Genomic DNA, 14193 nt, shown 5'->3' on the forward strand with positions numbered 1-14193 from the left:
TTCATGATGATTACGGTTAACTGGAAAATTATCATTGTTTTGATGCCCTTTGCGCTCCCGTTTCACCACCAGACTTCGGGCAGTTCTTTATAATGTAAAAACCAGGTCGAATGTGCCCAGTTGTGGCCTTAGTACTACATGTGGTAAAGGGCCAGCTCCTTGAATGTTGATTTTATCAACACTTCATTGCAACCCCCTCACCTCACACCATTATTCATAACCTTGTGTATGAGACCCCTGAATAACATCAGCTTACAGAAGGTTCAAGTGTTTTTCCAAAACTTGCCCTTTACGTGCAAGTTTGTATGTAGGTAGGTGAGGACCAGCATTGTGGTTTCACAACTGTAGTTTTCTCCGCTCTCTGTGACTACCTTCTAACAACTTTCCATTTTGCCATCTCTAAGATGTGGCCTGTCCTCGTGGTGTGAAGTGGCTTTCCATCCATTTCACGTTCCAAACTGGGGATGGAGAAAAGGGGAAGGCACAGCTCCCCACCCCGGCTCTTAGGCCACATTGGGAATGCCAGACCTGAATTCCTTCACATCCCACTGTTAGCTACATGGCCACACCCCGCTGCCAGGAATGCGATCTTATTCTGGGTGGTCATCCACACATAAAAGCTGGGGATTCTGGTACCTTTGGAGGAGGAGAGAAAGGAATTCATGGGGTAGAGAAAGTACTTAACTCTCTTCCCTAACCTCCATGGCACTTGGCACCACCCATGGACTGTATCTCCTACAGTAAAATTCACTCTGCCATCTTTCAAACCTGGTGGCAGATTCTGCGACTGTTCTCTCACCCATTTTTGGAACCACTTGTGTTCATGGTCAGCTTTTGCCACTTTCCCATCTGTTCTAGGGGAGACTTACATCAAGACAGGGAAGCAGGAAGGGCAGTTCCCTTAGTTCCTAAGGGAAATGCTACCTCTCCAACAGGAGTGGGTGCTGGATTACTCACCTCTGGAAGCAAAGAAACTGGAACAAACTATAACAATCCAATATCTTGAGAAGACACAGTATCAGCGAGGAAAACCTTTCCTTAGTGGATTAGGATGCATTTGGGGACCTCCATTTGCCTCCATGTTTCCCACCCCCCCGCCCCACCACGCTGCCTTGTGTAATTGGCATGCCCCCTCCTGGGAGCATCTCTCCAGCAGTGAACCTTCCTGTATTCCTCTCCTGCCAGGCTTTATAACCCTTGTAACACCAGCATCTGATACCTGGAAGCGAAGGTATGATGAATGAACCACTGAGTTGTTGGGTTATACCTACCTCTCAAACAAACTAAAGCACATTTAATTTTCCATGTGAGCTATTGTCATTGATAAAACTACATGCGGGGTTTTGTTCCAGGGGTCTTTGCTGAGAGAGGTGTCCAACTGTAGCCTCTTAAGATGACTTCTGAGCCACTTAGATCATGTCAAGCATTAAGGGTTCCTGATGCAGTGGTAACCAGTAAGATGCGTTTGTGAATGAGTATGTCCTCCTCTTTCTCTCTGTGAACATCTTACCAATGGGAAGACCTCTCTTCTGTCAAACTGATGGGTCATCACTCAGGAAAGAGATTTTAAATGGAAAGAATTTTAAAATGAAAATAAAATGTGCTCTGTTCTGATGGTAATAGTGTTGAATGGTCTTGAAAACAAGAGAACTTTTCAGGCAGCTGCCTTCAAGACCTGGCCCCTACAACTGAGAAAGAAAAATCCTCAAGTGCCTGAGTACACAGAGGACATTGTCTATTTTGGCTCAAACGAGTGCAGATTTTTTTCTCAAAATTAGGAAACAACGTGATGGGGATTGAGAATATGCACTAGAGGAGAGGAAGGGGCAGGAGAATGGGAGCAGCTTACCGAAGGGAAAGTTTTCTTCTTTCCCAGATTTTATTACACCCTTGACGGCAATTGAAAGTTAATCATGGAAACTACTGCCCCTTAGATTAGAAAAGGCAAGCCCTGGAGGATAGAAATGACCTCGGCCTCACAGCTGCTGCTCATTTTTCAATTTCCTGGCCTATCAAATCCTCCTTCAAACCTTGTCTCCTATGTGCATGGTGGGGTTGGCTTTTTGTAGGAGAGTGGATGTAGATGTGGCCACTGGCCTCGGAATCCCATTTCCTGACGGATGGGCTATTCCTGCGAGTACCTGGCCCAGTTGAGCAGATCTTTGGGAAAGCAGTTTTCCGGCTAGCTTCATTTCAGCAGCTTGGATTCCCTTTATGACTTAGCAATAGTGTGACTGAGTGAAAAAGCCATCTTAACTCGTTGGGGAATCCTGGGAGTTTATAGATCTGCCTCACTTTAAAATGGCTTGACTGGGGATTTTATTGATTAGAGCTTCTCAAACTGTTAAAACTATGCTATGCTTTGGGTCTACAATTGACCTTTGGGGACCCTGTAATAAATAGAGAAATAACACAATAAGAGAACACAAAACCTTTTGCATGAAAAGGGCCCGATTCTTGGCCCTCTTCAGAGAACCTGGTCTCCTTCAGGACGGGTTGCCCATTCTCAGAAGGGAGCCAATGGTGGCCATCCTTACCACCAAGAACAGACTGTTTTCCTTGGACCATCTCTTGGGTATAGCCTTTTCAAATCAGATTTGTCACCAGCAAGCCTGACCACATCCATTTCTCAGGCCAAGGGAAAGCTACACCCCCATAGCCCCTTCAGACTTTCCATCTTTCAAGATTAGAACTCAGGGCATCATAGATGTTCTCACACATAGTGAAGCCATAGAGTAAGGGTCCATGAGCGCCAACAGAAACAGAGCTGGGGAAAAGCAGGCTTTCTGCATAGAAGTGCACAGCAGTTGTGGAGACAAACGGGACTGGGAACTGAAGATGGGGCCCGGCCTTCCTCGGCCAAGTGGCTCTTTTCCATCCAATAGAGATTTGAGTCCCAGCGGTGGCTATCTGCTTATCAGGCTCTGTGTTCATTTCTCAAACGGCTTTATCCGAGTCCTCTGGTTGAAAACCCATTTCCAGAGCCAAAATGAAAGCTGCAAAAGTGTTCCTGGGGCTAAAAGAATTGGAAAGAAATTAATTGGAATTTTGCCTAATTAAGTAATCTGGGGGGAGAGCAAGAGATGGATGTTGCAGGCTTGTTGAATGTCCAAACAAATCTGTAAAAATGACTAGAGTGGTTTGGTCAGCCGTGGTTTGTCGTAGGCAGCAGTGCACTGTCAATTTTTTTTTTAACTTTTACGAAAGGTCCAAGGAAAGGCTCTGTTGGTGGAGCTGGGGATATTTTCAAATAGGAAATGTTTGTGGTTCTTATCTTTAAAGGTAATTCCCTTTTTAGTTCCAATCACAACATGCTCTTTTGTTTAAGTGAGGTTTTTCCCAGTCTTCGGCCAGAAACTGCATCTGTTAACAATCTTTTGGATTTCAAACTGAAGCTTTTTAAACAATGAACCATCTGACCACGAAAGGCATCTGGCCATGCTGTATTTGCTTATTGTTAACATGATTTTTAAACCCTGGGAAAAGTAAGGAGTAGGTCTTCAGAGAGGAGAGACTAAGATGGTATACACACTGTGTTATGGCAACAGCAGTCTTATCAGCCCAGGCAGAAATCTTCTTTAGTCACACTTCTTCACAAGACCAGTTGCAGTAGTTGTATCACTTAACCAGTCCTTATAAGTGTCCAGAAAATGCTTTTTCCCTCTCCATGAGCTTCAGAGTTCACAGAGTCAGTGGATGGAATTAGAAGCTGTGAGCTGTAGTAACATCAGATATTTGAGGCAAAGATCAGAATTTGATGACTGCACCCAATGTTTCCTCCATGCATTTCTGATCCCTAAGCCAAGGCTTAAGTAAATGGCTCTGGATTCTCCACATTACATTTCTGTATCTTTTGAGGTCAGCTTTGGAGAAGGTGAGTTTTTGCTCTGTTGCTGAGTTTGACGCTAGTTTAATTAAATCACTCAAGAACCTTGTCTAACTTGGCTGCAGTTGAGCCTTTCAGCTTTGTGGGAAGTGCTGATCTGGTGCTAGGCATGTTCAGAAGACATCAAGGAAAAGTGGCTGAGAATTCTCCTGGTACCTTTCATTCACTTCCTTTGTTTGGTTTGCATATCCTTATTGGATCACTTCCCCAGTCTGCTCCACGAGAAGGAATTCTCCTTTACCACATACACAAAAAAGCAATGCATTGTGAATGGTCATCAGGATCTTTCAGATGCCTTCGGAGCACAAGGAGGAAGTGGTTTGATCAAAACAGGGATTTAAGGGAACATATGCTAATAGTAGAATTAAAGACAAAAGAACCATCGGTCTTCTACAGGACTGTCAAACAAAGCAGCTGTACAGCAAGGAAGTGGAATGTTGATATGTTAATGGTCTGGTTGTTCCCAGTCTCCTGATGGAAAGCAAAGAGGGATGAGAAGTGAGGTCTCCTCTTCCCTGGAGAAGGAAATGGTAACCCACTCCAGTATTCTTGCCTGGAGAATCCCATGGACAGAGGAGCCTGGCGGGCTAGAGTCCACGGGGTCCCAAAGTTGGACACAACTGAGCGACTAACATGGTCCTTCTTTACCATGATTATTTGAATATTCAGTAGAATGAGCCTTAGGTTTTCAGGTGCCCACTCTGCTAGATGTCGGAGATTTGGGAAGGAGAGAAAACGAGGTATCTGTAACTGTTTCTGGACTTCTTTAGAAATACCTGGTTTGATCTCCTACCATCGAGTTTTCACCCTGATAATGGATTCCAGTTGGCCTTTGTGCTCCTAAGTGCTAAGAGGTTACAGAATGTGGCAGACTTAAAACTGATCAGAAATAAGACTGGCCTGTCTTTCTGACTCTGCTTCTCTGAGAATACATGAGGGAAGAACAGTAACTGGAGGACAGTGGGTATTGCTAGGCTCTGAAACTCCCTGCCTTGTCTACATATTCCCCAGCTGTGAGAGAGAAGGATGTGTGTTTAATCCCAGACTGAAGCAGTGAAAAAACAACAAGCTTTGCAGATCTGGTGTTTCAGCCAATGAAGCAGTGCAGTTGGTAAAGGGCTAGTTGGTTTGTGTGTCATCCTGACGTGTACTGAGTATCTGGGGCAGACTTGGCTAGATTCTGAAGAAGATTAAACAAGTCAAATTTTCTGGAGTGGATGGTCCAGGTAGAAGCAGATGAAATCAAATAATTGCCAGGTCTTTCCATAAGCTCCATTCTGAGGTAAGCAGACTCTAGGGCACAGAGGAAGGAGCCTCCAAGCCTTGGGGTGTTCGTGTGTGATGGAGACGCAGTTCCTTCATCATTGTGACCACTCCCAGGGCTATGCCAGCAAGGGAGCTGATGTCATGCTTTTATCCCATCATCTAGAACGGGCTCCTTTTCCAACAGCTGAGCTATGTTCACACACACTGGACAGTTTCCCTCTTCACTTGGACTTTGTTCTTTCTCCCTTCTGCCAGTGCCTAAAAGGTCAAGTTTAGACTGCTGGGTAATCTGATCTTTACTAAACACAGTTTCTAGAGCTTGTTAGGAAATCTATGGAGAGGCTTAAACTTTAGAAAAATGAAGACACTGAGGGGAAGATTGAAATAACTGAGGTTTATTCAACTGAGAGAAGTCAGGTGAAAACACCAACTCAGGCTGTTCACCGGGTGTCCATAGCAATGAAACTGTGGTGTCTGTCACAAGATGGCCAATTCTGGTTGGTAAAGAGCAGCTGCCTCAAGCCCTCCCAATAAAAACTCTTCTGACAATCTGACCTTCCCCGCAAGGGCCAACCAGTCTTCCTTCATGATTCAGGGACTCGAGGGCTAACTCCTGGCAAGACAGGTAGGGGACAACAGGACTCTGTTCCCACACTGCATTATTAGTTCCAATTCATTGATACCCAGGTTATACTGTTAATAAATGTTTTGAACATTGGCCTAAGTATGAGATGCTGATAGATGTAAAGATGGTGGCCAAAATCACTTGATAATATGTATCCAGAGCCTGAAACATGCTTCTTCCAGGAGTTGATCTCATGGTAGTGATGAAAGATACAGGCCAGGAACTATGTGTGGGGTGTTCTTTGCGGTGTTGTCTCTGAAAGCCAGTGATGGTCAACAACTTAGAGGGGGATGATTATATTATAGGATGCAACCATAACAGTATCTTGCTGCCACTTAAAAGTCACGCTTTCAAAGAAATTTTGAAGACCTGGGAAATTGCTCAGGATGAAATGAAGGTTTAACAAAAGAAATAAAACTGTAATTGGTACCATCAAAAATATGCAAAAGAAACTTTCTATATCTATAGAAGTAGACAGACATAAACTGTTGTTTGGTGGGATTGTGGGTGGTTTATTTTGATTTATTTTTTTCTTTATACAAATATTTCCCAAATGTACCAATAGTCATTATTTTCACTTCTACCTTGGGATAAGGTTTTTTTTTTTTTTGATGGTAAAAATAAAATTGCTCTTTTTAAAAAATATGTATAGTATAGTTTGTCAGGTTTCAGTCAGAAAAGCAAGGCTGCTGAGGGAAACACATGTTGCGGGAAATCACATGCAAAGAGATTAACCCTTATGTAATCACAGAAACTAGCTAAGCACTCCCTGTAAAGCTCCTGTCTTTGCTTCTAATGCTGGAGCTTTATGTCCTTGGAGCAAGCAGTTGGGAGGGAGGGTGGATGTAAAGAGAGGGTAACAAGGACAGGCTGGAGTCCACAGGGACAGACTGACTCATGTGGCAGGTCCCACTGGCTGACCCTGGACTGGGTGTCCTGCAGAAGCCTGAGCCATTAGTCATGGAGTTCAACACCCACATGCGTGCACACACACACACAAACACACACACACACACACCCCCCTGGCCAAGGAGAAGCTGAAGGAGGATCCAGGGGAAGGTGGAGCAGTTGTATACCTGCCTACTGATTCACACCAATGAGGTGAGCCAGCTGATAAAGGACAGTGCCTATAAACTACAAAATGGCTGCTGCTTCACTGCCACCCTCTACATCTTCCCCTATAAGAGTCTCTTGTGGCTTGCCCTCCCTGAAACCTGTAGGCAGTTGGCTCAGCCTAGACAACTTGAACATTGCAAAGCCACGCCATATTTCTCTTTGAAATTAGGAGGAAAAATAAATATCGTTTAAAATATAACCAGTGCTTGTGTTGTCAAGACAACTCTGGCATTTTTTTTTTTTTCTTTAGTTCAGGGGCCCTTTATTTATTTCCTCTTCCTTGGGAGGATTAAAACAAAGGTGAATCTGTAAACCACCCAGAATTTTTCAATACCATTTATCTCTTTAAGCAGTGACTAAAAGCATGGTGATTCTTGGTCCTGATGAGATGGCCTCAGCTTTCTGCCGAGAAGTCTGCTGAAGGGAAATTGTCTGTTTATCATGGCCCTTTCTCCCCTAAGTAGCATAATCTCATAGCCAGTGCCCCATTTTCTGTCTTTATTTTCTTTTTGTTACAAAAGCCAGTGCTATCAAAATGAGTGCCAGTTTTTAGAATTGGAGTCCAAAATTCATGGATTCTCTGTCTCTGGCAGCCCTTAAACCAAAGTTGTATCCCTGTCAAAGGCAGGTGGTTCATGAGGATTTACTTATCTCCTCTTCCTGTAATCCTCTTTGTTTAATAATATTATTTTAGGTGCAGTTTTTCCTCCAGTGTTACCAGTTCTATCATTCCAGCTGGGCCTACTACCACTCCTGCCATGGGGTGTCCAGATGCTCCTGAACTCATAGTTTGTGTTTTCATTAGCATTGACTCATCTCAGTGAAGAAGTGAACAAACTTGCCCATAGAATGAACCAAAGCATATCTATCTTTCTTCTTTGGTACTTGGTGAAGTGGATTCTTCTGTTGGGGTGTAGCCCTCCAATTCTGTAGAGTTCTCTGTTTTTCAGTCTTGAGATACTACCAATGAGAGGACTTCCCACCTACCTTGGGGTGGACTGGCTCCAACAGTTTTCCATTAATGGATCTGCTTGAAGGTTTCCTAAATTTTGTTTGTCCCTCACAGTTGTTCTAAACTTTAGTATAGTGTGACTGACTCTGTTTTTTCCATCACAAATAGAAGCCAAGTAATAGCTGTAAGAAAGACTTTGCATAAAGTCTATCTAAAGGGTAATCTGAGAAGGCAGGGTACCCCACTTATTAGCTAGCTGTGTGACTTGGGGCATATTTCTTAACAGCTCATTTCTCTCTTCTCTATAAATGAGGTCAAATTCATAAAGTTGTTGTGAAAATTGAGAAAATACGATTTTGAAGTTGTTGAAGAACTTGGTGCTTGGCGATGTTAATGTTATCACTGACAACGTCAGTGATGGTGACAGTAATTGAAATAATGGTATGGACTGAGTTTCTGTTCATTCACACTCATGCTAGCCAGGGATTCAGGTCCCTATTAGTAAATAATGGTACCTGGGTTTCTTAGAACAGCACCTCTCCCTTAGTTTCTCACAGGACATTTCAAGGTGAAGACAGTAAGGTAGGAGGATTCATTGTGAAGATAAGGGAAAAAACCAAGAAAGTCTTTATTGTGAGTGTCAGAAATTGTTAAAGAGGGTCCCCATTTAATTAAGAAGTTCTAGGGATTTTTGCCTTACTGATCAATGGGGCTGTCCCTTAACTTCTGAGTAGAACCCTGAATCTGACTTCAGGAGCATCCTTAATTTATGTCTTGGATGATGGAGGCGAAGAGGAAGTCAAATTCCACTTCACTTCCTTCTTACTTTCACCCACATGCCACTGCAGCACTCAGTCCCTGCTGACTTTGGGTAACCAGTGGAGATGCTCACATCATTGGGCTTGCCTGGCAAGCAGTCATGAACACTACTTAAACTCTGGGGAGTGGACATGTATGTGGGTCAAGCTGTGTTGTTAAATAAAGTTAAGCTTCCTTCTTTGTGGCCCAGGAAAGGCAAGTGGTTAGTAAGTATCTTCAGTTTTCAACATAAAACAATTAAAGAATATTTTTAGATGACAACATTGCAACTGTTATTTTTGCAATGGGGGAAAGTCCCTCTGTAGTACACAACATCAAGAGGTTCCATTAAACAAGTCAGTATTCACAAATGAGTAACTTATTAGATCAAAATGAACCGGATTTACAAGTTCTCTGCTCAGCAACAAAATTTGTTCAAAGTTGCAGCATTATAATAGTGCGTTCTAGCTGTATGATTTCTGAAACTAAGCTGATAAAACAAAATGTCAGTGTTGAGGAAATAATAAAAGAATATTTCAACAAAGTAGCAGATACTGTTACTATTAGGAGTCTTTTTATTAAAGTATAGTTGATGTGTAATACTACAGAAGTTACAAGTGTACAATGTAGTGATTCAAAATTTCTAAAGGTTATACTCCATTTATAGTTATCATAAAATATTGGCTATATTCCCTGGGATATACAGTATATCCTTGTAGCTTATTTTATACATAGTAGTTTGTACCTCTTAATCTCCTACCCAGCCTGGTCCCTACCCCTTCCCTCTCGCCACTGGTAACTAGTTTGTTCTCTATATCTATGAGTCTGCTTCTGTTTTGTTATATTTACTAGTTTGTTGTATTTTTTAGATTCCACATGTAAGTGATACCATACAGTATTTGTCTTTTTCTGTCTGACTTATTTCACTTTAGCGTAATACCCTCCAAGTTCTACCCATGTTGTTGCAAATGGCAAACTTTCATTATTTTTTATGAATGGTAGTATTCTGTTGTGTATATACCACAGCTTCTTTATTATTCCTCTGTTGATGGACACTTGGATTGTTTCCATAGCTTAGAAATTATAAATAATGTTGCCATGAACATTGAGGCGCATGTATCTTTTCAAATTAGTGTTTTTGGTTCTTTTGGATATATCCCCAAGAATGGAGTTGCTGGGTGATATGGTAGTTCTCTTTTATGTGTTTTGAGAAGCCTCCATACTGTTTTCCACAGTGGCTGTTATCGTTAGAAGTCTTAAACTTAATTACCAGGGTGGACTTTCTGGCTTCTAATAAATTGACATTCTCTAAAATTTCTAAAAAATGAAAACTAGCAAACTTCTAATAACTTTCTCCTCAGTCATGTGATAAATTACTTTATCCTGGTTGATTATTCTTGTGTGTTTGTGAAATGTTTTTACATGCAAAAACATATAGAATATAATAAACACCTACATTTAACAAATGCTAACATTTTTTAATACCGTGGATTTTTAAGAAAGAAATAAAACATCATAAACATTGTTGAAACCCAAAGGTGATCTCTATTCTGAAGGTGATATGTTTTCCTTTGCCCATATATATATTTCTTTCTCTGAATGTATATATCCATTGACAATATATGGTATGTCTTCATTTTAACTGCCATATAATGTTTCATTACATGAACATGCCGCAGCTTAATTATTTTTATCCCTCTTTGAATAATATCTGTTTCCAGGTTTTCATTATTAAAAAAAAAATTTGCAACAAACATCCTTGTATGTATGTTCAAAAATTTCTCTAGGGTAGGCACCTAGACATGTAATTACTGGGTTGTTTGGTTTGAACATTTTCACCTTTAATTGCTCTCCAAAGTGCTTGTAATAGTTTCTACCTGCAGCAAATTAGTCGTCAACCATCCAAGGGCTTGGTATTGTTGGAGGGGGTGGAACTAGTGTTTGCATGCCCTAATCAATCACTTTACATAAGTTTGAATGTTTTGGGTACAAGACACTGTCATTAAAGTTCTTCAGTTTTCTCTCGTATAGCTTAGCAAATCAAATTAAAGTACAAATTCCTGCAGTAGAAAGTAAACATTTCATTTAAAAAAGAAAACCCCAAAGTTTAGAGAATGAAAGCATTCCACTCACATATCCATAAAGCTGGACCAAAGTACAAAATGTTACAAGTACCTAAAAATGGACAATTCCCTCAGCATTATGTTTATTTGGTTTGACTACAAAGGAAACTGCTCTGTGTGTGGTTCACTCTTCCTCTCCTCTAGACCTCTTTGCACCCTCAGGTCCAGACCCCGGGAAGCTGTGTTTCCATCTTTAGCCAGCTCTTGACTGATATATGCCATCATCAAACACAGGAACTTCCTCTGAGGCATCCGCCAATTCCCTGGCAGGCGACTAACGTGCAGGTGCAAAACCAGCATGTCTACACAAACAGGCACAGTGGCTGGGAAAGCACACAACTGGTCTCTTTCTTTTCTTCTAAGCAGAACACCCTTTTCTGGGACATCTCTTTATACAAATCACAAAAGCCTCTCCCCCTTCTTGTACTCCACAATTCCTTCAGATACTGAGAAATTGAGATGGGTACCTTCTCTCTTTTGTGCTTCCTCGTACTTGCATTTTCAATGAGGAACACCCTTCATCCAAGGCCCCTCTAAGTAGAGAACACCAGGGTGGTAGATGGAGGGAGAAAATGACCCTGTGTTTTGCATTCACTTACTGTCTTTCAAACAACAGTGAAAATAAATAGGCAACATATAGCTGAGACAAAGTAAGGTATCTTGGTTGGACAAAGCAATTAACATGGAGTCATGGGGAGTGTAGGGGTTGTGTGTCCTGTGGAGCTCTATTTTCCCTTCTGGAATGGGGGCTAGAGAAGCAAGCCCCACAGCTTTCACTCTGTACTTGTCACTCATGCCTGCATCTGTGCTGTGCTGTGGGAAGAACACTCTTGCTTCTGCTCCAGTCGCTGGAAGAGACTTGGAGCTGTGGGTTTGAATGGAGGTCCTGGGAGAGCAGTTGTTCTCAGCTACCAGAGAGCAGCTATCTTTGGCTTCCAAATATTAATTGTTAAGCAGATTCCTTTTGACAGCTCAGATGCAGGACAAATTCTATCATGTGTTGATTGCAGAGTTTGGAATACATGACAATCTTGGAGCTCTCACTCTTTGTCATAGAGTACTTGTCAACAGTACCATTGTGGAACCAGGGTTCTAAATGCAACTCGGTGAGATCCTTTGAGCCCCTTGCCTGTGTGTTGAAGCACATAGGCATTGGTCCATTGCATTTCCAAAAATTTGCAATCTGAAAATATAGAATTGCACACTGAACGAGTGTTCTCAGCAGTCATTGCACCTCTGGAAAGGAGTATTGCTATATCTCACACATGAGAATCCAGAACTAGCCTCCTGTTCTGGTTATCACCAGCCCAGGCACGTGTAGCTCATGAGACAGTCCAAACCAGCACACCTCCTCTGTGTCAGTTTTCCTTTGGACTGTGGCTTCCTTCCTTGGTTAATGGAGTTCACTGTGAATAACTCCAAGCAGAGTTGGCAAAAAGATTTATCTTGATTCAGTTCAGTTCAGTTCAGTCACTCAGTCGTGTCCGACTCCTTGCGACCCCATTAACCGCAGCACGCCAGGCCTCCCTGTCCATCACCAACTCCCGGAGTCCACCCAAACCCATGTATAAACACCAAGGGATTGACGCCCAGATGCTTTGAGAAGCATTTGGAGGTTATAAATAACCTCAATACGAATAGTGTGGTAATTGATTAGCACTGGCTGCCATGACACATGATGGGAGAATGTGGCACGTGTAATAGCTATTCACCCTCCTTGCTCTTGAAGGTTCCTGTTGTGCCTAGATTATGGTTGTACATAAGTGTCACCTACCATGCTTCTTTCCCTTGGGTCTCTCCCTGGTTCTCTTCAGATTCTCTAGGTCCTATGACACTTACTTTCGTAAAACACCACCCCAAGTCATCCTGACTTCACCAGCTCCAGAGGACAGGTTTAGGAAAGACATCAGTAGAAGAAAGTATCAACTTTGGATGAGAGATCAAAGAAGGAAAAAAAGCCACTTTACTTGAGTTTTTCCTATGTATATATATTTATTTCATTCTTTTCACTAATAGCTCTAGCACACCTGATGTTATTGAATCCATGATATGGTTGGTACATTTCAGAGCTTCTTCCCCTTGGGAAGTAGGAAGAAGCTTTGAGCTCCCAGTGTAAGTTAGAATGTGCCCCTAATAACTTCTGTGTGGGGTTCTCCAGATTCTTACACTCCAGAAACTGAGTAATGTATGGAACAAGAAACGGGTTGCAGTAGAAAGTCTACTGAACAATACCAATTTTAAGTTAGTGTCTTAAATTCTCTTGTTATTCTTCAGTGCACTGTGGAACAACATTGACTGGAGCAGTCTTAGGATGCCATCCTTTTATCTGTCCCCATATGTAAGGAAAGGCAGTTTATGTTTCCTCAGTCTCTAAGCTCTATTTGCCCACATCCTCACATTTAGACATTTATGAGACAGTGATATCTTCCAGTGGATGCTTTTCTCTTTTCTTTCTTTTGCCAAAAATGCTGTTATTAATTCAGTTGTATTCTGAATTAAAGAGGCAGTGATGACTTAAAACCAGAAATACAGTTATGACTCTCCTTTCAGGGGACAGTTAACCCTGCCGTAGCATTTCTCACAGGCATCCTGAGAATCCTTCCCTGAATGGAACATGCCTTTATGGGCTCACTGTTTCCCCCAATTCTCTTCATAGTTTAATTACGATTTTCCAAAGTCCTTTCTTTATGGTCTCGTGTTAAGTGTTATACTGCAAATCATAAACACACTTTGATTGTTTTCCCAAGAGCAGGTTACAGAACATCAAAACCTGCTTTATAGCATTCTGAAAAGCTGGTCTGGTAGCAAATCTGGTAGCAAGATGTGAGGCAACAAAGGCCACTGACACCACTGATTGGATTTCCACACTGCATGAGGGTTTAGTGGTGTGTGTCCAAACATGTTAATTTACCAACCAGCTGGACTAAATCGTACCTGGGTCTGTAGCACTCCCAGATGACATGTGAGTCAAAGACTCAGCTCTTAACAAGCTACATAGAAGTAATTTGTTTTAAGTCATTGCACACCTTTGTGTCATAGGCAGCAGGGAAATGTAGGCTGGTGTCATTTCTGAAAATAATAATCAGAGCCTTTTTCTTTTTCTATGCCATGAAAATGAAGGGAAATTGTCATCTAAAATTGGCTTCAGATGTTGGATTTACACTGATTGAGATGTTTAGGCTCCAGTCATATTCCATGCCATGAAGTGCTTTGTTAAAAAAAAGTGACTTGTTAAAATAAATGAAATAAATATCTCGTAGTTTGGAAAATGGGCTGTAAAGTTTCAGCTTTTAGTTCTAGGTGAGGATTGTGGCTATTTTCTCAGCTATATTAGCACACGAAATGCATTTTCCCTAAGGATCCTGTAGCATGTGACTTGTAAGATTTCAGTTCTGTAAGGTCAGCCAAGACTTTCAGGAAAGAAGAG

General features: G+C 41.8%; 1 protein-coding gene across 5 annotated transcripts in view; it reads left to right on the plus strand.

Moving 5' to 3' along the window:
• The window catches only part of DAAM1 (dishevelled associated activator of morphogenesis 1), a 175056-nt gene that overhangs the window by 95870 nt on the left and 64993 nt on the right, over positions 1 to 14193 (plus strand). The gene's annotated exons all lie outside the window — the stretch shown is intronic.

The sequence above is a fragment of the Giraffa tippelskirchi genome, chromosome 7, assembly GCF_054371585.1.
Source record: "Giraffa tippelskirchi isolate mGirTip1 chromosome 7, T2T-mGirTip1v1.2.pri, whole genome shotgun sequence".
Lineage (NCBI taxonomy): Eukaryota > Metazoa > Chordata > Mammalia > Artiodactyla > Giraffidae > Giraffa > Giraffa tippelskirchi.